The following is a 24,288-nucleotide window of genomic DNA, read 5'->3' on the forward strand; positions in this document are numbered from 1 at the left end:
TCTCATGGTACCGGGCCTTTTTCATCTCCTCGTCTGCCACATACTGCGGAACAAGAAGGGCTCTCTCCCTGAACATGTCGGTGATCTCAATCACTGTCTCAGTAGTCTGCTGGAGACGCTAGAACTCTCGTGCTAGCTGATGCACCTCAATCACTGGTGCGAACTCGGCCCTGAACGTGGTCGAGAAATCACTCCAAGTCATCGCATCAATAGCGGCATCATCTCCAATAGCATGTCCAACTTCCTCCCACCAGTCACGTGCTCTGTTCTTTAGGAGACAGGAAGCAAGTCGGACCTTGTCCCCCTCAGGACATCAGCTAGTACGGAAGGCGTTGGCGACATCAGCCAACCACCTGCTGCTAGCAATGGGGTCTATAGCCCCGTGATAGTCTGGAGCTCCACAAACTCTGAACTCCCTGAATGTCAACGTGCGCGCCCCCCATCATGGCCGCCATCTCGGTGCGGAATGCACCCAACCTCTCGTCAAGAATCTCCAAAATGCCCTCCTTGACCGTACCGAAGATCACAGGAGTCTGGTCCATAATACTGCGCGTAATATCAGATGAAATAAACTCTCTCATCTAACCATCGAGCTGCCCGGCTCTAGAGCCCGAGCCTGATCCCTCGCCGGCGCTAGAACTGCCAACTGGTCTAGTGCGTAGCACCATACTGAAAATACACCATATCAATCATCAGAATACTCATCATAACTCGAGGGATCATACACACACAAGTTTCCTGGTTTCATCTCAGCCCTCCTTGATTCGAGTACGGATCCTCTGCTTTCAGTAGTACGGGCCCATACTACCTTCCATATCTATCCGTACTTTCCTCAAGAATTTCCGTGACTCCACCAAGTCCCTTTCACTACTACTGCTTTCCGCTAATCTCATCATAGGCTTGTCCTAAGTTAATCTTCGACCCACTCTCCGCCATCAGTTGCATAAGAAGTCCCTGCTATCTCTCCATAACTAGCTCTCAAAGATCATTACAGATTACTAACACCAGATAATTCTTCGAATGAGAGGTCCTACCCTACAACGGTTGGACTCAGACAAGAGCTGCGAAATAGGGCTAGACCTAACCTTCTTAAATTATTTAGTCCTCGTAATATGTAACTTAACAAATTCATTTACTAGTTAACTAAAGATAACTAGAATTTCTATAAGCACAAAGAAAGCAGCATTCGAGCATTGAGTAACCAAAACCAAGCATATCCTAATAAGGGCATCATATCACTGACTAATCAGTACTAGCATGCAGTTCAATAAGCACATACAGTAGGCATACAAGGCATCCTTCCTAGATCTTTATCCCTAATCTAGCATGCAGTTCTCATACACATACAACAGGCATACAAGACATCCTTCCTAGATCCTTAACCCTAATCTAGTATGCAGTCCACATATTCACAATTAATATCATAATATAAACTTGTATGGGTATTTTGGGAGAACTTATTTGAACTCGGCTGATTGCATGCATCACACCCTTTTCTCTTTTTGAAATCCTTTTTATAAAAATGATTTTCTTTTGAAAATTTTCATACCAAGTCCTCAGTTTGAGTTCAGACACACCCGAATGTATGCTCGAATCCCTCAAACCAAGGCTCTGATACCAACTTGAAACACCCATAAAATACGGTCCAAAAATTTCATTTTTAATTATTAATAAAACCATAGTTATCAAAACATACGTCAAACACATAAGTCATAGTATCTCAAAACATCATGATTAAAGTATCCATATCAAAAACATATGTCAATATATCAGAGTAAACATCTCAGGCTAAAACATCATGGTGTGTGCAATGCAGTCATCCCGAGCTCTTCCCTTTGCTACCGGAAGTACCTGAAACTAAAACTAAAAACTGTAAGCACGAAGCTTAGTGAGTCTCTGCAAACTACCACATACCATACACATAATCACATAATCACATATAAACATATCGTATGCCACGCCCCTTCATCGGGCCCCGCCCGACATCAGACAATGTCCGGCATCGTGCCCCGCCCGACAACGGACCCTGCCCGGCATCGGGCCCCGCCAGACATCGAGCAAAGCTTGGTATACATATAAACATATCAACAAATACACATAGAATAATCACATAACATAAGCATATAAACATTCCTCGGGGCCCGCCCGACATCAGACCGTAATCCGGAAAGCATACAAACATTCTTCGGGCATTGCCCGGCATTGGACTATAATTCGAAAACATATAAATACAGACACATGCAAGAATCACAAAGACATCAAGCATAGAAACATTCCTCGGGCACTGCCCGACATTGGATCGTAATCTGGAAACATATAAACATACATCGGGCACCGCCCGACATCGGACCTTAGTGCGGAATACAAACAATCATAAATACGGGCCGACATTAGTGCCTTCAACCCATTCATATAGGAGGAAAACTCACCTAAATTTTCAGATGATAGCTGAAACGTCTCTGTCCCGAAATCAGCTCTACTCACTCCCTGAACCAAAACAATCCCATAGCTGCCATTTCTTACTCGCAATTCTTAGGGTCAACCATGGTCCAAGTTAAGTCTAGGTCACAATAAAATTCAATGCTCCGAGTTGACTCAACTCGTCGATTTTACCCTTTAACTCGCCGAGTTTCTATGAATCACAAATTTGTGATTTTGCGATCCAACTCGTCGAGTTCTTCCTTGCCAATCGGGACTTTTCAAGTCAACTCGTCGAGTCCATCCTCGAACTCGTCGAGTTCCTCTGTCTATTAGCCCCTTCTTATTCATTAAGCCATTACTCTTCAGATCTAAACTCTATACTTCAGATCTTGATTGGAAATGCCTCTAGAAGGGTAAAGTTTCCAACTTTACCCATTAATACCTTTCCTAAATGGATTAAGCTCAAACCCAAACCCAAAAAGACCAAAGTCTTAATCCCAACATCACCAAAACTACAAGATAAACCATGAGATCATGGATCTGGACTCTTGGGGACAAGAAGATCACATAAAGTCCCAACTTTCTCTACATACATGGCCATTAGAAGCTCCAAAAGGCCAAAATGATGGTCTAAAGGTTGCATGGGACTTCCATGGCCATAAAGTTGGCACCTTTATGCCATGAAAACCCTTCAAGACCCTATATCTGAAGTATTCTCTATCTGGGACGTCCAAATCCCAAGAACCATGTCATTTGGACCAAAAACAAGCAAAATAACCCTAAAAGAAGATCTAATCAACTACAAGGCAAGGTTCAAGCTTTATACCAGAAAAATGACATGGATGAGGCAAGGGTTCTGGATCTATATGCTCCTTTTTGTGTCTCTAAGCTCTTCCCTCTTCCAATAACTTCAAGTACATACCAAAACACTCAAATGGCTTTAGGGTTTTCGAGATTTAGGGTTTGGGACATAGAGGCTGGAAATGAGGCCAACATGAAAGGTTTAAGACGTTTAAATAGGGTGCAAACCCCGGAAATTAGGTTTCTCAACCTGCGGTCCTAATAATCTCTACTCGACGAGTTTGGGGCTTCCAACTCATCGAGTTGCTCTATAAACGTGAATAAATTATAAGTCTAAATGCATACCAAGAACTAGTCGTTACATATTGTTTCAAACGACAACTATCGATATTATGCCACATTTGTTGATTGCCATTCTCAGTTTTCTTGGTTGTACCCATTAAAGGCAAAATTTGATTTCTCATGTGTATTAGTGGGTTTCATAATATGGTACAAACCCAATTTTCAAGGAAGATCAAACTCTTTCAAAGTGACGGTGGCACTGAGTTTTTTAATCACCAAGTCATGTCAATCTTTGAAGCAAATGGCACTTTACATCGGTCCTCGTGCCCATATACTCCGCAACAAAACAGACGGGCTGAACGAAACATCGTCAATTTGTTGAAACGGGTTTGGCAATGATATTTAATGCCCACCTGCCTTCAACTTATTAGATTGATGCTTTTTAATCTGTAGTTTACATAATTAACCGACTACCCACAAAAGTTCTTGATGTAAAATCTCCATTTGAGATTGTGCATTCCACACCACCCAATTACTCCATATTTAGGGCATTTGGGTGTCGGGTCTTCCCGTATCGACGTGATTACTCGGAAAACAAACTCGTTCCACGGAGTATACTGTGTGTTTTCATTGGATATAGCCCTATGTACAAGGTCTATCGGTGCCTTGATCCTATCACATCTTGGATATATGTTTCCCGACACGCAAGATTTGATGAAAGTATCTTCCCCTTTATGGATAACACTAAGCCCAGCTCACTCACCAACCTTGAGATTTGCACCTTCCTTGACAACCCACATGCTTTTCTGACCAAACCAAGCACCCCGATCACTCCCATACAACCTGCCACTACCGAAAACTCCTCCCCATGCAAACTCTGCTCCAAAAACACCTCCTCAAACCCCAATCCGAGCCTACCCCCAAAGCCCAACTTCGAGCCACACCTCTAGCCCAAACACCGATTCTTCCTCAAGCTCGTCATCCCCTTCCTCTCAACATCATGTGACTCCACCTAACACTATTCCCTTACCATCACCTCTGCCGCCACCGCTACCCACGCATCATATGACCACTCGAGCCAAGGCGAGCATTTTTAAGCCTCGCCACTTCGCCGACTTCTCCACTCTTAAAAGCCAACCATTACAAAATGCTTTGCTCGCTACCAATGACCCAAAAAGTGTGATTTTTCCCTTAAACAACCTTAATGGGTTGACGCCATGAAGCGTGAACTTGATGCTCTTCACAAAAATACCACTTGGACCCTAGTTCCACGTCCTTTAAATCGCCAGGTGGTGGGGTCCAAATGGCTTTTTCGCACAAAGTTCCATTCTAACTGAACCATTGAATGACACAAAGCCCGCCTTGTTGCTCAAGGGTTCAGTCAAACTCCTGGGCTAGACTACTCCCACACTTTCAGCCATGTGGTTAAAGCTTCCATCATTCGGATCATTCTATCTCTCGCAGTTCTTAACAATTGGTCCTTACATCAACTGGATGTTAACAATGCATTCTTGCATGGGCAGCTTACGGAGTGTTTATTCATGGAGCAACCTCCTAGTTTTGTTGATCCTCAACACCCAAATTATGTGTGCAAGTTGAATAAGGCACTTTACGGCCTTAAACAAGCCCCACGTGCGTGGTTTCATCGACTAAGCACCTTTTTAGTTTCTAACGGGGTTTCTTGTAGCAGGGCCGATACTTCTCTATTTATCTTTACACGTGGCGGGTGTATCATGTATCTTTTGGTGTATGTTGATTTAATTTTAACTGGAAATCAAGATGGGATGCTCAAAGCGTTCATCACTCAGCTTCACAATTACTTTGCTATTAAGGACGTGGGAAAGCTTAACTACTTCCTTGGTCTTGAGGTCTCACATCTTCAAGATGGTTTGTTCCTAAGCCAAACAAAATATGCCAAAGATGTGCTTTAAAGAGCTAAGATGCTTGACGCAAAACCGACACCCACTCCCTTGTTACCAACTGCTACCCTCTCCTCGACGGGTGACCCATATTCGGATCCGACATTGTACCGCTCTATTGTAGGGGCACTGCAATATCTCACCATAACGAGACCTAATATCTCCTATGCAGTCAATCAAGGCAGCCAATTCCTCCATGCTCCAACCAATCAACACTTTCAAGAAGTCAAACGAATCCTCCGCTACATTAAAGGCACGCTAACGTTTGGTTTGACGTTCTCTAAGCCCACCAACACTTTCGTTCTTGGATATTCTGATGCGTATTGGGCTTGGTGTGTTCAGACACGACGGTCAACCTATGGTTACTCGATTTTTTTAGAAGGCAACCTTGTTTCTTGGGGTGCCAAGAAATAACCCACGGTTTCTAGATCCAGCTGTGAATCCGAATATCGGGCCATGGCCAATGCCGCTGTTGAGATCATCTGGATCACTGATTTGCTCCAAGAGCTTCACACTCTTCCAGCGGTTCGACCTACACTCCTATGTGACAATCAGAGTGCTCTCTTCCTCACTCAAAATCCCATTGCTCACAAGCGAATGAAGCACATTAATTTAGATTACCACTTTGTCCGAGAACTCGTTGCTTCGGGGAAACTTCACACCAAGTTCATACCATCAAAACTTCAAGTTGCAGATATTTTCACTAAAAGCCTTCCTCGGCGTCGGTTTGAGTTCTTCAGAGACAAGCTTCGGCTCGGCACTCCGCCCCTCAGCTTGAGGGGGGATAACATCTATACAACTTGTCACAGTTAATATGTGTAGGGGTTGTTCCTGTAATTTCCTATTTCTTCATTCCTTTGTTGTATTTATTGTATCTATTTATAGTCTCCTCATGTTATCAAGGAGATCATTCGATCCATTTTACTCTCAATATCATATCCATGGTTAAATTGAAATTTTTATGTTTATGTAATCACCATTGTTTTAATTATTTTGTAGTCAAATCAAATATGATAAATGTATATCTTTATTTTGTTGGAGTTTACTTTTTTTTTTAAGAATATATAAAAAATGGATGATCTATATACCTATATTTAAAAATCTGGTTGTTATTCTATCTGAATCTTCTTACATTGGATCCAACATTTTTGTACTGATTCCAAATAAATCGGATCCACATATTAAGAAAACCCAATTTGATCTTTTAAGCTTTTGTTCATACCAGATATCATCGGACCTATGTAGTAAGTAGTAATAATATATAATTACACAAACCAAAAAAAATTGATTAAAAAAACTAATATACGTGTAAAAGAATCTTTGAACAAGACCAAACACCTTTTGTACAACAAAAACGATTGTTAAAAGCTAACTTAAAAGAAAAAGAACTTGGGCCAACATAAAATATGTTTTTCTCAAAGGACTTTATCTGTAGAACCGATAAAGTCTAGGGTCAGTTTATGTAATTCACTCTTCTCGAATATAAAAGATGGTTAATTTCAACAACCAAGAGAGATGCCGTTTAATCCGGAAGGTAAAAACTATTTGGTAAAATTGTAGGACGTGTGTTTGGGATAGCTTATATAAAATGATAAACACTTTTTAATTTATTACCTTATTGATTTGTAGTAGTATCAAATCAGTGTTTTTAAAAGAGTATTTGCCAATTTTTGATAAATTAGTGAGGAGGGACTTATAAAAAATGATCTGCTTATGTTTGGTATTTGGATTACAGTCTAAAGACGATTACTAAGCCGACAGTCGATCTCAACTGTGGGGAGTTGATTGATATTACTATCGAATCGTTTGGCACCGACGAACTCCTAGATCACATTGTGAAACAGTAGGTTTCTTCCCCTTCCCCTTACCAATTTCCGTTTCAGGTTTCTTCCCCTTCCCCTTACCAATTTCTGTTTCATAGTAATACTGCACAAATGCGCACCATCAGTTATGAAAATTAGGATTTATCGTCTTTCTCATTTCTAACCCAAAAAACAGTTTGCAGAGTACAAATTACATAATTTAGTTTATGTTACTTGTTGTATAGACAATTAATTTGGTTACCTGCCTTTAGTATTTGGAATATAACAAAATTGAACATACACTTGAGACCCAGGACAGTGATTTACTTTGTTTATGTTTGTTGGCAAGTAGTTTACTTGATTTTATAAATAGTTTCAAATTATCAAAAATGTGTTGCTATTCTGAGGCTTACCGAATCACTACTAGAAAAATACCCTTTAATGACACACATTATGTGTCATAAAAGGGTCGGATGACACGCAAATGCGTGTCAAGGAAGCCCCTGTCATAAAGGAAGACGACGCACATTTGCGTTTCGTAACCTTATGACGCACATTTACGACACACATTTACGACACGCATTATGTGTCATTGAAGCCCCTATCATAAAGAAAGACAACACACATTTGCGTGCTGTAACCTTACGATGCACATTTACGACACATATTGCGCATCATTAAAGCCCATGTCATAAATGAAGAAGACACACATTTGTGTGTCATAAACTTTAGCAGCTATTTAAGATATGCATTTACGACACATATTTATGCATAATATAGAAATACGGAAACAAGTATATACCAAAACAACCATTTTCGTCCAATAAAGTCATGTCAAATAAGTTATTAAAAACATTGTACACTACATGTCAAAAGACGATGCTAACTAACATTTGTTAACAAAAAAGACACGCAAACTTAATTTCATAGTTAACAAAAGACAAAACTGCAAAAATGGTCCCTGTGGTATGCATTTTTTCTGGGTTTTGGTCCAAACCCCGACTTTTTTGGATTGATGGTCCTTTTGAGCTAGTTTCGTTGCGAATTTTGTCCCTCCAAGAACTGAAATGACTATAATACCCTTAGTGCATTTATTTTATATTTTTCTTTCATTTTATTTTTAAATTTAATACTTTTTTTTAATTATTTTAATAATTAAAAAATAAGAGAGGCCTCTCTCTCTCTCTCTCAAGAATATATTCATAGATTCAAGATGACTCAAGAACATCTTTCACCATCACCATCGTTCGACCACCGTCCACCACCACCACCGCCTGCCACCTCCATCTCTGCCTAAACTTTTTCTGCCACTTCCTCTCCGCCAAAAAATCATCCCAGATGAACACACATAATCAGATGAAAACACACATGATTTTGGTCTCTCTCTCTCATACATACAAAATTTTGGAGTACACATAGATTTCTTGATTCTGAACATCCCGTTTTTTGACCTCCGATTTTGAATTTTTGTGCAACTCAACTCTATATTTCATCTCCTTCCATAGAGCCCCGACAAACAAAATCTGTTCAAAACTCGATTTCAGTAGTTCAAGCCTTCTAGATCAAAAATCGATTCAAATCATACACACATGATGAAGGAAAAAACTCATTCGCACAATTTTACATCTATATGAAGGAAAAAAAAGTGAAATTGGAAGGCAAGCGAGGGTTTTACCTTAACGAAGAACGCAAGATTGCTGAAGAAATATCAATTCTTCTCATTGGACAAACAATAAATCGTGGACACACTGATAGAAACTGTAAATTGAATTCAATCTAATAAGCAAAAAAAAAAAAAAAAAAAGACGCAACTAACAGCTAAAGCCACAATCTTCGCTAGAATTACGATGAATTCAATATAAAACTAAAATCCTGAATTCCAACACTTGATTGTTGAGTTCAAATCTGGTAGTAGCTAAAATACCGTCAAAAGAATCTATATATTTCCTAATATTCGACCCATATGCAAATCTAGTTGAAATCAAAAGCAAACTTAATGAGACAATCGAAAATCAAAAAGGAAAAAAAAGAAAAAATAAATAATAAGAACAAGAACAAGAGGAACACCGATGTCAAAGTGAATGGTTTGATAAAGGGGATACAAGATTAATTCGTTTATGAGACCCTAGCCATGATCAATAAAGAAAAAGACCGAGGATCCAATCATAGAATTTTTCAAGGATTACACTTATACATACACAAATATACAAATTTCATCAACATTTGGGATTCAGAGAGAGAGAGAGAGAGAGAGAGAGAGAGAGAGAGAGAGAGAGAGAGAGAGAGAGAGAGAGAGAGAGAGAGAGAGAGAGAGGCTATGAGAGGAAGCAATGTTGGAGAGAGAGAGAGACCCAAATTAATTAACTATTTTCTTTTTCCTTTAAATTAAAATGAAAAAACATAAAAAGTATATCAGAAAGGGCATTTTAGTCTTTTCAGTTTTCCGAGGGACCAAAATCACAAGCAAACATGGTCAAAAGGACCACGAAACCAAAAAAATTGTATTTTGGACTAAAACCCAAAAAAATACATACCACAGGGACAATTTTTGCAATTTTGTCTTAACAAAAATATTGTTTGTCGATACAAAATATCATCAATAAACGAAGCCAAAAACAAAAGACGACTTTTCATCACAAATTTCATCATTATCATCATTTGTGTACTGAACTTTGCCACCCCCGCGCGACCTGAGAAAAAAATAACATATAACATTTCAATTCGTTAAAAGTTATCCTTTCTTTCAATTCCTTTTTTATTAGAACATAGTACATTCAAATCAATGAAAGTACATTGCTATTTCTTGCATACAACCTACAATATAACAATGAGTAGGATGCTATATTCAACAAATAAACATAAAATGCTAGGAAGCAACGGCGAAGTTACATACAATGTAGGTGGGTCCTATGACCCACCTTATTTTTTGAGGCTTATTGTGAACTATGATGGAAAAAATTTAGGAACCACCTTAAAAAGATTATAGGACCTACCTTTATAGCGTTGGACCAAAATGGATGACCAACTTTTAGTACCTGGTTAATTTATAACTTTAACTATACTTATCCCACATCGATATTGGAGTCAAACATATGTCGTATTTGTTACTTATAAATAGAAAAGGTTATGGGAATTTATTATGGATCATTCAAGTAATCAAACTTTCTACCTTCCGCTTCAACATTGTTAAGTGGAGCTATTGAGTAAATGTTAATGGTTAAAATCCAATACTTTGTTATTTCAAGTTTAAACCAGTTTTAATTATTTAAATATTATTTTTGCATGTTGAACCACTTTATTGGTTTAACGTTGCTCTAGCTGAAAGAATGCCTGGTTTTTTTAGGTTCAACGATTTGAGTTTTGTCGAGTTTTAAAATCCGAAGTTATTAATCGAGTAAGCAAAACTCGCTTCAGTATAGAATCGAGTCCAACTAACTTGTCTATCTCTCGTCCGAGTTGTCATAGTTTTATAACACTGCATATGACCGACCCACCACTAGTATTTTTACATTTTTCATTTTTATTAGTTTCACTAAAATAGGGAACCATGTGGTTGTATGACCTAGACTCGCCACTGTTAGGAAGTTGATATTCTACCTTATGCATTATACCACAAAATTGAAGCTCATTAGAGACAAAAAAATATTACCCTATTAACCTTTTGTCTAGAATAACTACAATTTTATATGTTGTAAAACATATGTAGAGTCTAAAAATAACATTCATATTCTCTTTTCTTATTTTATGTTTGTTTCTAAAAAATATAACAGAAATTACAACTCACCAAAAAAATTAGGAAAAAAAATAAGTAAATAATAAAATAAAGGAATAGTAGAATTTTAGTAAATATTAACTAATAGAGATATTTTGGAAATAATATAGGTTGAATGGGGAATGAACTTTATTGCCTTGAAACTAGTGACCTACTCTCATCTTGATCACATAAAGTTACTAGAATGGGTCATACATATACACATGACAAATGTTACAAAATTATGCAACAGTTTGTTTTTTCATATATATATATATATATATATATATATATATATATATATATATATATATATATATATATATATATATACACTAGGTAGGTTTTGTGGGCCGTGATTGAAGGGTAATTTTAGTATTTTTCTCTAAAATGGGGTCGACACAAATATGATTTGCGTGTTTCTATTGGTTTTCAAAGTTGATTGTCAAGACATATCAATATTGAAAAATGGTGCTATAAAAGGAAAAGAATAAAATAGAATGATATAATACATAACCAAATGACATTACATTTGCTAGTTGCATTCAGCCCAAAGATCTCCAATTTTCTTTTTTCTTTCTTCGACGATGGCATCAGAAATTTTAGCCTCAATAGTTTTTGGATCGTCAAGTAGAAGCTTCGCTATGGCAGTTCTTGCCATTAAAACGCACGAGAAAATCCAAAATTAATCAATTTAATACACACAAGAATAACAAACAACTAAATCAAAGGAGCATCAAAAATGGAATTTATGTACTATATTTCATGTCCGAGTTGTTGGCCCACTTCAAGTAGCTCAATTACAACCTCAACCTTTTCATTTTGCGTCATTGTCAGAAAAAAAATTAATTTCTACCAAATTTTAAAACCTTATAAGCCTAAAAAAAGATATCGCATTTCAACAGAAATTCAATAGGCCGGATAAAAACTATTTGTGACGCTAGGCAGTGAGCTCATCTATTCAATACACTTGGTAGATCTGATTCCTTTATGTTTTCAACTTATTCAAAAATCCCTTTCATAGCACTGAAAATGCAAATAGACAACCCATTTCACTTAAGCTATTTCAATTTCCCAGCATCCCCTAAAGCAAGATAATTTTGAATTTTTTTTTCATGAAGTATACCAACCTTCTATAACACAAAGCATATAAGTGTCCACATTTAATAGCTTTTGCAGTTCCCGGTCATTTCCACTTCTATCTTTTGCCATGTCCATGGCTATGGAAGCTATGGAATCATTATTGACATGTACAAAAAATATTTTCTCATCGATTTAAAAAAAAGTTAGTGATGCGCCTTGATACCAAGTTAAAATCGAGGCCACTCAAATAAGATTCAAGTCAAATAAGCCCAACATGGCATTAGTAGAAGGTTCATTTCCAAGCTATGTGCCTTGTTTGAAATTCTTGTTAGGATTTTATGTTCTTTATCGAATTTGGATATTGAAATGTTTGTTATTATCTTTTTGGCTGAGTTTTAAAATAAAAAATATAAATATAAATAAGTGAATTTCATTCATTTTTTTAATAAGTTACAACTTAATGTGTTCCAATCATGAATCAAAAGCAACTTCACTATCAAAATATAATAGGACTACGACTACAAGAGTGTTCTAGGCTCATGCCTCAAAAACAAACAAATACATTTCCAAATAATAGTCCTGGAGGTGAATAGTCACAGACACAAACACTTTTTATCCAAGATGAATTTAATAAACCCTCTGTGCTTTGGTCTTACGTGCTTCTACATTTGTATAAAAAATTCTGATCAAAGATTAAAAAAAATAACCTTTGTACATGGTAGGATCGGAAGAAACTGCCAATTTCCATTTGAATTCGAGAAATCATATCCTGCAGAAATGGTAAAATAAAAAATTTAAGAAATAAAGATTGGACACAAATGAAGCATGTCTGTAATGACATGCTTTACAACCAATCCACTAAATCAAGAAGTATTTGCAAACCTATTAAAAAAATTAACAAATAAAATGAAAAGTTGTTGACTTTCAAAAAGAGTCCAATAAATCTATGTTAATGAGAAAATAACTTAATTGAAGAGGTTTATGGAACAAAAGAAACATACAGTTTCAGTTGAATCATTCTAGCTGTAATCTTTTCCTTTTGATGTAATAAACTTTTTCACCTTCTCTTGATTTCATTCCTCTATTCTTTCTAAGATACCACAAGAAAGAAATAGTTATGCCTCCGCATCGAATCACATGAAAAAAAAAGTTGTTATTAACTTTATTATGTCTTTTTTGAAATTACAGCAACCACCACTTGAAAGATTTTAACTTTTTAGCATTCTAAAAAAAATAAAAATCAAATTAAACCTATACACATCGCAGGAAAAGTAGTTAATTGAAACCCAAATCCAAACTGGTTTAACATGGAAATCAGAAAACTATACCGACTGTGAAAACTAAAATAAACACAAAAAAATATGAATTTTCAAAATCAAGAAATAGAGAGAGATATGAACCGTATTAGCAAATAAGAAGAGTAAATCAGGATGAAGTCATGAACGTTCATCAGAAAAATCGAAAACCTATCTCCAAAATTGATTATCCTTCAAACCCCAAATCATAGAGAATCAACACAAAGTGAAAATGCAAAGACATATTTAGAAAATGTATGTGACAATCGGGAGAAGGAACACCGACCGTTCATATAGTTTCTAGATGGAATTGAAACGTGTTGCACAAAGTTTCTTCAAAAATAATTGTTATCGTCGTCTGAAAACCCACCGTCTTAAAGGAAGACGCATAATCTGGAAATTTAAAGTTAGGGTTTTCCAAAATCGAAAGTCGACGATTTTATCGTTTTGATTGAGAGAGAAATAGGAACCGAAGGAACATACATATTTGCCAAAAATATGCGGATCCAAACCTTATATACCCACCGGAGTCGGGGTTAATGGAGAACGGGATTCGGTGGATGAATGGAGAGGGGTGGATGTGAGGAGGGGAAGCGGAACGGCTCAACAGAACATGACTCAGCATGAACATATGTTAATTTCCATGGCGTCGTTCAGACGTAGTTGACGTGTCTTTCAGTAAACTGGGTAAAATTTGTGTACGCGCTCTTAGAAAAATAGGGCTTTTGTATACAGTAATGATATATATATATATATATATATATATATATATATATATATATATATATATATATATATATAATCAAAAGAGAAGATATAGGAACAAATTTACTTGCCTGAAATTCCAGCCAGCTGTTATTCTGACTTTCTCCATCTTTGTTATCTTCACCATTTGCAAAGTTATGTTTGTCATTGTACATAACCAAGTCAGCCCGTGAGAAGCCATCATGTGCACATTTGAAGTTTATATTGTTCCATGGTTCAATAAGAATGATAAAAAAGAAGATAATAAACAGATTAGGGAAGAGGGATACCTGGCGTAGATTAGGGCTCCATAGTCCCATGCTTCAGCTAATAAATTTTTTACAGGCTAATAAATTTAATAACTTATTGAAAAGAAATAACACTTATTTAAGAAAATAAATGAGCCAAAAAAAAGACGTTTCTATTCCATTCTGAGCAAAAAAATAGACCTTTCCATTCCATATACATTATTGTATCAAAAAGGCTGAAATTTCAGTCTGAATTTATGATTCTATATGGGTTTATAATTGTAACTGTTGGTTGTTGAGATGAAACGTTTTTAACAATATAACATATAATTTAAAATAGCAATTGAAGGTGTTTCGACATCATGAATAGTTGTAGAAAATTGAAAAGAAAGCTTACCACAGGTTTCCGAATCTTGATTACCCACTTCTCGTTGCTGTTGACATTTATGCCCTAAAAAACTTCACTGTACTTTCCCCTTCCAACATTTCAAACAACCTCGTAGTCATCCATATCATTGAAAACCAACATAAAAGTAAGATGCTTGCCTTTATACGGTTTCTTAGTTCGGAAGTGGTGTAAACAGGGGTGCAAAACCAATCGGCTTATTCTAGATTTAGGTTTCTAACAAGGCTTGATAACAGGAATTTGTGCATGTAAATTTCAGTCTTTTTGTAAAATTTTCTTCTTGTATTTACTTGGAAGCTCATAAACAAACACTTTTAACCTTCCAACTGGATCACCTTCCAATACATCCCCTGCACTACCTACATTACACAACCTCAACTAATGAAGTCAAGACTTCAATCCATGATTTCCTTACAGTTTTATACCAGATGAAGTTTGCGAGTTTAATTTTATATAACAAAGAAAAAGTTAGATATTAGCTTGATTACCAGGAATTCAGGGGCGGAACACCGACATTATGATTAGGGGGGCCAACTTCAAACTTCAACATAAATAAATATAAAAAATTTTGCTTTACGTTTATAATGTATCATAATTATAATGTTTGTATCTTTTAGTAATAACATAAAAAAATTAAGCGAAAACAAGTAACAATTTTTTTTCAAACAACTAATTCTCGTTTCATATATAAAACTTATTTCAATGATTATCACATTTAAAATGAATATATGTATACGAATAACGTATATGTTTTATGTTTTCTAACTGTTTACAGATTACTTTTATGTATTTAATAAAAAAATAAAATAAAATAACAAGAGAATAGTTATAAGATTGTATAGCTATCATCCATATTCACACACTTCCCCATTAAGTGAAACAAATAAAGAGAAATGGAGTGAGTGAAAGAGATAAAAAAAAGTACCTTATTAACATGCTTCCCCTTTGGTATATCTTACTTCGGCAGATAGGATAGCAGCAGCCGGCAAGTGTACAACGGAATGTGAGCGGTTTTCGGCGAGGCGACGACCAGAAGGGAGGGGAGGTAGAGCTTACAGAGGCGGAAAATGTGCGATGACTGGCAGAGAGAGATAGAGAGCAAGAAAAGGCGACAATATGAAGACGGGAGCGGTGGTGAAGACGCAGTTGGGCTGCTGCGTTATTTCCGGTGAGATTAGGTGTTTTTTTTCCGGCGACCCGAATAGATTTTCTGGGTTTTTTGTCTTCTTAAGCACAAATTAGCTTGTGTTAAAAACTTGTGTAAATTTGATTAGATTTTTGTTCTTTTATAGATTTTATGAGATATTTTCCTAATGAAACAAGATTTATTTTGATCTTTCCAGTGATTTTCGGAATTTTGTTGCTTGGTTTGGTTGCTTGATTATTTAAACTCTAAATTAATAACAGATCTAAAAATCAGGGGCCAATTTAATGATTATTGGTTTAATTTCATAATTAAACGATATATATAGGAGTATTACTGTATTAGAAGTCTCAAAACCGGGGAGGCCAAGGCCCCCTAGCCCCCATTACGTTCCGCCACTGCCAGGAAGTAAGAATCATTCGGACAGAGAGTGATTTCAATCAGAAAAATCAAGTGATTCTCATGAAGTTCGATCATAAATGTTTCTAATTTGATAAGATAAAACACAAAGGTAAGAACTCACATCCGAGCCCCGAGCTTTGGCGAATTGGATCCTATTGACAGACCATGGGAATGCAAGAAGTTGGAGATGCGGAGAACAGTGGTCGGCAGAGTAAGTCAACGACTTTTGTTGAGGAGTTTTGAGATAAAGATAGAGCATGGCTTGTAAACCAAAACATACCTTAATCGTACCAAGGGCTTGTAAACTTAAGCAGTCGTTGAAGTCTTCGGTGAGGTGAGGTAAGCCCGAGGTCACCGGTGGGAAGAGATGAGTCGAGGTCGCCAAAGAGATGAGCCAAGGTTGCCGGTGGAAAGAGATGAGTTGCGGTCGCCAACAGGAGGTGAGGTGAGGTAGCGAATGTTACAGAGAGCACTCCTTGAAAAATCCCTAGATAATGGTCCCTGTAATTTTGTGATAAGATAAATAGTTCGGACGCACATTTATTTTAAAAAGGGTTTTTCTATAACTACCCCCTCTTTTTCCAATGTCACCCCCTAATTTGATCTTTTGTCTTTTTGTTGTTTTTTTTTTTGTTTTTTTTTCCTATTTTGTTTTTTAGTTGTTTTTAATTCTTTTTTAATTTATATTATTATTATTATTATTATTATTATTATTATTATTGTTATAAATTTCGCATAAAATTTTAAAATTCGGACGACATTTTTTTTTGTTTTTAATTCTTTTTTAATTTATATTATTATTATTATTATTATTATTATTATTGTTATAAATTTCGCATAAAATTTTAAAATTCGGCCGACATTATAAATTCAAACGGCTATATAAAATCAGTTTTTAAATAATTTTTTATATTTTAATATTAATATTATTACTATTATTATTATTATAAACTTCAAACAACATTTTATAAATCGGACATTATAAATTCGAACGACTATATAAAATCGGAACAAAAGCAAAGTTTGTCCCTATTAATTACGGATATTAATTTGTACGGTATTACAATTGCGTGGTGCGTTATACGGATTGAAAACATTTAGTCGAGCACTATACAATGTTTCCCATGCAGCCGAATGTTCTGATCTGTATGTACGGAGAAGCCTGGACAAAACATCAAGCGTTGGATATGCTCCTTGTAAATCAACCATTACATAATGGTTAGGGTGAATGTGGGCGATAACGACATATGTAGGGTTTGGTATGTCTTGCGGGCCATATCGATGTGGGAACCATGTTGAAGAACCTTGTTTGCTTAGATAAATAACGATAACACCGTATCTGTTAGCAATGAGTATAGTAGTGTCAGGCATAATCAACCAATACTCTGATACCGAAAAACCCGATCTAGAGTAATTCCACGAGTGACTTATGCGGTTTAAAAAATGAACATCATCATAAATCATAGCGTACTCTTGATAGTGTGATAATAACTCTTTGTATAGATCGTACCTAATTTGAAGCCAATCATGTTCACTACGACCAAGAGCAACTGCCATAGACCGAAATCCACAATTTCCATCTCCTTTGACATTTGTGATGTTCCTGACGTATGGATGAAATTGATGTGGAATTTCATTCATAAGTGGGATTGAAGTATAAGATGGTTGATCTTGGTTAAAGTATGAATTAGACATCGAATGTTCGCGAAACGAGTACGTGTTATGCCTCTCTGGTTCCCGATTTAAGTCAAGGTCACTAGTATCCATATTATCTGTTCTATTCGTAGAAAAACTACGTCTACGAGTATTGGTAGGGATGGGTGTTGGTATAGGTGGGGTGTTGTGGCCTACATTTTTGGACTTTTGTTTGCTCAATCGTGGACGCCCACGAGTATTTTTATGAACATCCGAATAAACAAGTAATTTTTTAGCATTTTATTATACAAATTAATATATTAAAGAAAATAGTACCTGGATCAACAACTGTAGTTGTTGATGGTGAAAATATGTCCCACAATATTCTGACATAACTATGTTTCCGTTCATTTGACTGTTCAACGTAGCTTTCTTTTAATAATTCCACACCTTCTTTGAAACGAAAATGAATATCATCATTAACTTTGACATTGATTAAATCAAGCTTACGTCAAAATTTATCAATAGACGATAATGGTATTGGTTGGTCCGCACATGAGTAAATTGCAATTTCGTAGGCATAAGGTAACCCACAACTACGACGCAATTGGCAACCACAATCGTCCTCAGTTATTTGATGTGCGTCAGGTCAGTCCAACTCTTGTCTAATTTTTTCCAATGCATGGTGTGAAACATTTCCACACAAACCTTTAAAATGGGGTATGTTGTACCGACGCATCAACTTAGTTCGGTTTGTTTCTAAAATATCTTTTATCGCTGTGTGTTGCGATTCCACTACCTTTTCTATTCGATAAATTTTTTTATCTAAGGTAGCATGTTGTGTCAGCAAGAATTTTTTCAACTTCGCGTGTTGGCTCTCAACTCTATTGTTAGTGTGGTTGTGAAAGTTTAAAACTTGGTTAATCCAAGCAGATACAAATTTGTAACAACGTAATTTTTCAAAACAATTTTTTTTCATTTAAAAACATACATTCATTCACACGATAATCATAAAAACATAATGTATCCACTGTAACATAACAAAACATGTCCCAAGATCTCGATATCATAAACTCCATAAGTGTGTACGGATCATGCCGGCGCCTTCCCGCGATCCTCGCTAGTACCTGAAACACATCACACAACAACCGTAAGCATAAACGCTTAGTGAGTTCCCCAAAATACCACATAGCCCACATACGCCTTTCCAGGCCACAACTCTGTAGGATCTTCCGATCCATGTGTCTCAGGGGACTTCCGTCCCAAATTCCGGTAGACCTTCCGGTCCGTACCCTCTTGACCTTCCGGCCCATATCATCTCGACCTTCCGGTCCTTACCATACGTAACATACATAGCACATACATACATATCATCTTGACCTTCCGGTCCTTATCATTCATAGCATACATAACACATACGTATCACATAACCGCATATAGCACATACATCATAGCATACAAGACCTTCTGATCACACATAGGTACCCTTCCAGGTACAGTATAGTGAGAAGACTCACCTCAATGAAGTCGGATAACCTCTCGTGCTCAACGTCCCGACTTAGCCTCCTCCTATTATTCAAATAACATTCCCGATCAATACTCTCTCATGATCTCATCTCTACAGACTGGGTAGAAGGCCATTCTACCCTTCCCTGAACTCTCCTGAATCAGCCTTGACCAGAACCTTAAGGTCAACGAAAGTCAACGGTCAACTTTGACCCGACTCGCCGAGTGCACTAGGGTGACTCTGCGAGTACACGCCTGCCCTCTACGCCCCTGGTCCTCCCTTGACTCGCTGAGTCAACCTTATACTCCACGGGTCGTCACAGGTCGCGAGTCGCGGGGCAACCCGACTCGACTCGTCGAGTCTGCTCATGGACTCGGCGAGTTCATTCCATGCTCACACTCAAATGACCTTCTGAGGTCAGATCTGTTCCTCTAATCCATAGATCTAACCTTCCCAAGCTCAATAATCACGTAAAGGTTCGAACTTGATACTCATGCAACGCCCAAATGACTCTACTTGATGATTTAACCCCAAATACAACATCCTAAGTCCATTTCTTTCATATCTCATCATAAAGCAAGATGGATAAGGTTCTCTGGACCACTATGGGTCCAGATCTGAAGCCTAAACATGATAAGGGACCATATCTCCAACAAATCATCCCAATAAAGGGTATAGAAAACCCTAAATCCATGGATTCTTTAACAAAACAGAAAGAGGATCGATATGCTACCTCAAAGATGATGCCCTTTGCTTGAAAACCACAGATGTGCAACCTCCTTGGCCTCCTCTAAGCTGGAATCAACTTCTTCTAGCAAAACCAACCCACAAAGGTCTAATAATGGCTTCTTCTCTCTCTCAAACGCTCAAGCACTATTAGGGTTTCTCTCAAGGGTCTGGTAGCCGCAAATGGTGGCTATAAGGGTCCTTAAATAGGTCCCAAACCCGAGGAATTAGGGTTTCATTAAACAGCGTGGACTCGCCGAGTCCACTAATGGACTCGCCGAGTCCTTCATTAAATCAGGCCAACACATCGCGATCCAACTCGGCGAGTCTGGGCGCCTACTCGCCGAGTCCCCCCTCTAAAACTCAATATAAAATACTTAAAATAGGATACCTGGGAATCCGGATGTTACAATTCTCCCCCACTAGGATCAGACTTCGCCCTCGAAGTCCTGCTCGACAAATAACTCCGGATGCTGCTCCCGCATCTCCATCTCTGGCTCCCAGGTCAGCTCGGACCCCTTCCGATGTTGCCACTGGACCTGCACCAGTGACACCTCCTTGTTCCTCAGAACCTTGATCTTCCGATTCCGGATCGCGATTGGCCTCTCCGCATAATTCAGGCTCGCATCCACCTGAATATCCTCCAGTGGTACCATCACCGACTCGTCGGCTATTCACTTCCTCAACTGGGACACGTGGAAGGTATCATGAATCTGGCTCAACTCCGCAGGTAGCTCTAACCGATATGCTACCTTGCCCACCCTCGCGGTCACCCTGAATGGACCGATGTACCGGGGCCCCAGCTTGCCCCTCTTCCTAAATCGGATCATTCCTTTCCAAGGAGATACTTTCAGGAGTACGAAGTCTCCCACCTGGAACTCCAGCTCGGATCGTCGCTGATCCGCATAACTCTTCTGACGACTCTGAGCTGTCAGTAACCTCTGTCTAACCTGCTGTATCTGCTCTGTCGTCTGAAGCACTATCTCAGTGCTACCCATCACGCGCTGCCCTACCTCTCCCCAACAAATGGGAGTCCGACACCTCCTCCCATACAACAATTCGAAGGGAGGCATGCCAATACTAGAATGGTGGCTGTTGTTGTAGGAGAACTCAGCCAACGGCAAGTACGTGTCCCAACTTCCCCCGAAGTCCAACACACATGCTCGAAGCATGTCCTCGAGCGTCTGAATCGTCCGCTCACTCTGCCTGTCCGTCTGTGGGTGGTAGGCGGTACTGAAATGCAATCTCGTACCCAACTCCTCGTGGAACTTCTTCCATGGAAATCTGTTCCCACTTCCACTGGGGAACCTCAAGCGGCTGCAACTTGCCATGCGGACGCTGGTGCTCGGCCTTAACCCTGCGACAGGTCAAGCACCTCTCAACAAACCACGCGACATCCCTCTTCTTACAGGGCCACCAATAATCTTTCTTCAGGTCCAAATACATCTTCGTGGCCCCGGGATGGATCGAGAACCTCGATCTATGCGCCTCCTCCATCAGAATGGTACGTGCCCCGCCTGCATGCGGCACCCAAATCCGACCCTGAAAGGTCATCAGCCCTCGACTATCGGTAACGAACTCGGGCACCTGCCCGATCACCTGCTCCCTCTTGCGGTTCTCCGATATCACGGCCTCTGCCTGGGCCTCCCAAATGGTGTCTAACACCGGGGTTATCACTGACAACCTCATACAAGTGCCTCGAATCGGGGCACTCTCCGCCCTACGGCTCAGCGCATCGGCTACCACATTAGCTTTGCCCGGGTGGTACATGATCTCACAATCATAATCCTTTACCACATCCAACCATCTTCTCTGACGCATGTTCAGATTGGGCTGATCCATCAAATACTTCAAGCTCTTGTGGTCCGTGTATATGGTACACCGAACCCCATACAAATTGTGACGCCAGATCTTGAGGGCGAACACCACGACCCCCAACTCCAGATCGTGGGTGGGATACCTCGTCTCATGAGGCTTCAGCTGCCTCGATGCATACGCTATCACATGCCCTCTCTGCATAAGCACAACACCCAACCCCGATATCGATGCGTCACAATACACCGCAAAATCCTCCATCCCTTCCGGGAGGGCTAACACAGGGGCTTCGCATAACTTCTGGCGAAGTGTCTCAAACGAGGTCTGCTGCTCCGGACCCCATGAAAAAGCAACACCCTTCCGGGTCATCCTGGTGAGAGGCACGACAATCTTGGAGAAATCTCGGATAAATCTCCGATAGTAGTGATGGGTTTTGAGCATTCTAACACTTCTTAAGTGTACATGCAACCCTAATAACCTTGGATCTATGTTTGTCTAATTATCATGCAAAGTTGAATTCCAAGGTTATATTCCTATCTAGCATACATGGGGAACAAATTTTAACTTGCATGAAAGATAGAATAACTTACCTTGTTGTTGCTTATGATCCTTGAAACCTTGTGAGCCTAGCACCGCAAGTGTGATGCCTCAAATGCTTCACACAACACCAAATGCTTTTGGAATGACTTTAGAGAGAATACACACTTCTAAAATCGGCCTAGCCCTCTTGTTTCTTATGTGTAGCCGATTTTGGTGGAGAATGGGTTTCTTATATAGTGTTGACACATCTAGGGTTACACTATGTAAACCCTAATGTGTCATGACTCTTCATTTCCATGACCCATGGGTTTGTAACTCCCATGGAGCATCCTATGGGTGGAACCCAACTTGATAATCCATGGAGCCTCTTAGCCCACTATATAAGATATGGAAGATTTACATAATCTACCCATATATTTAATTAGTTATCTTTTGATCACTTAATTAATTCTAAATTAATTCTTGATCAAACTAATTAAATAATATTATTAATATATTAGAACTTATAATATATTAATAAACCATAAGTGTTATTTCTCTCATTTTAGTTTATCCAATTGCATGGTGCCATGCAACCCAAATGGACCATGCCGGGTCGGGTCAAGCACATACCAGAAATAGTTATGGACTTAGACACCTTATCCAACAGTCTCCCACTTGGATAAGTCTAATAACTATAACTGCAATACTTCAGGAACCGATCGGCAATCGTAGCTCTTTCAAGGTCTCTTGGAACTGAGAAGATGATGATACGCCATTTAAGATAAGTGATCATATAATCCTCTGTTCGAGATATCAGCCGGACAAATACATGGAACAATGTCTTACTTATTGTCCAGCAGTTTGTTTCCCGATTTCCGATTTGTTTGACAAAGAACTTAATTGAACACATCAACTTAGTTCTGACCGGGCCCGGTACATAGGTCAAAACAAAATCATCGAGGGGCCCAGATATCAGCTTCTAATCCAAGAAGGAACAGATAAACTTCGACTCATATGTTTGTTCTACCACTCATTGAATTATACACAAGAGCACGTTTTATAACATCGAGTTACCAATGCGTTTTCGTACAATCAATGCATAACCAACTCATAAGTAACAAATCATATCTCTAGGTTTGAAGACTCATATGATATTACCGTCTCACGATCACTCGAGATAAATTCCATGAAGTGATTCCAGTGAGCGTGGGTTGAGTCCAATGCTCAGAACTTATGAGCACTCATGATTGTTGTAGCCATGTCCAATACCTTAGACCTCTGCAATTAATCATGACAGTCTTGATTCATACCTACTTCCGACATATGACCGACTGTGGAGGTTCGAATAATATGATATACCAAACATAATTATTCTGGAAGTCAAAACATGCAAAAGAAATATAGTAAACGATCGACAAGAGATAGCAACACTTTACTCATAAATAAAACACCTTTTATTCATCATCTAATGTCAATTACACTTTACAAATTTCGAGGTTATCTAACTACTAAATCTAATATCATCCTTCAGCCCTATGCTCCGAGCATGCTGGAGATGCTTAACCCGAGTCAGTCCCTTCATGAGGGGATATGCTGGATTCTCATCCGATGATACCCTCTTTACCACGAGGAGTCCTTCTTCTATTCGATGTCTGATGAAATGGTATTTTCTGTCGATGTGTCTGGATCTCCCGTGATCCCTTGGTTCCTTGGCTAAGGCAACTACACTTTCACTATCACAGAAAATTTCCATTGGCTCTTTAATAGCTGGTACAACTCCAAGGT

General features: G+C 38.4%; 1 long non-coding RNA gene across 10 annotated transcripts; it reads right to left on the reverse strand.

Moving 5' to 3' along the window:
* Positions 1–11,987: 11,987 nt before the first annotated feature.
* On the reverse strand, positions 11,988–16,817 carry LOC145123782 (uncharacterized). Of its 10 annotated transcripts, none has more exons than XR_013715310.1 (6): positions 15,678–16,817; positions 14,191–15,111; positions 13,867–14,037; positions 13,061–13,149; positions 12,107–12,828; positions 11,988–12,002 (listed from the first exon to the last, which is right to left on the reverse strand). It is a non-coding gene; the product is annotated as an uncharacterized LOC145123782 (long non-coding RNA). The 10 variants fall into 10 exon arrangements; XR_013715315.1 differs by lacking the exon at positions 11,988–12,002 and having other exon boundaries at positions 12,470–12,828; positions 15,678–16,450; positions 16,579–16,817; XR_013715318.1 differs by lacking the exon at positions 11,988–12,002 and having other exon boundaries at positions 12,470–12,828; positions 14,191–14,425; positions 14,744–15,111.
* Positions 16,818–24,288: the final 7,471 nt, after the last annotated feature.

This window comes from Lactuca virosa, chromosome 7 (genome assembly GCF_052849685.1).
Source record: "Lactuca virosa cultivar CGN04683 chromosome 7, Lactuca_virosa_CGN04683_v6, whole genome shotgun sequence".
NCBI lineage: Eukaryota > Viridiplantae > Streptophyta > Magnoliopsida > Asterales > Asteraceae > Lactuca > Lactuca virosa.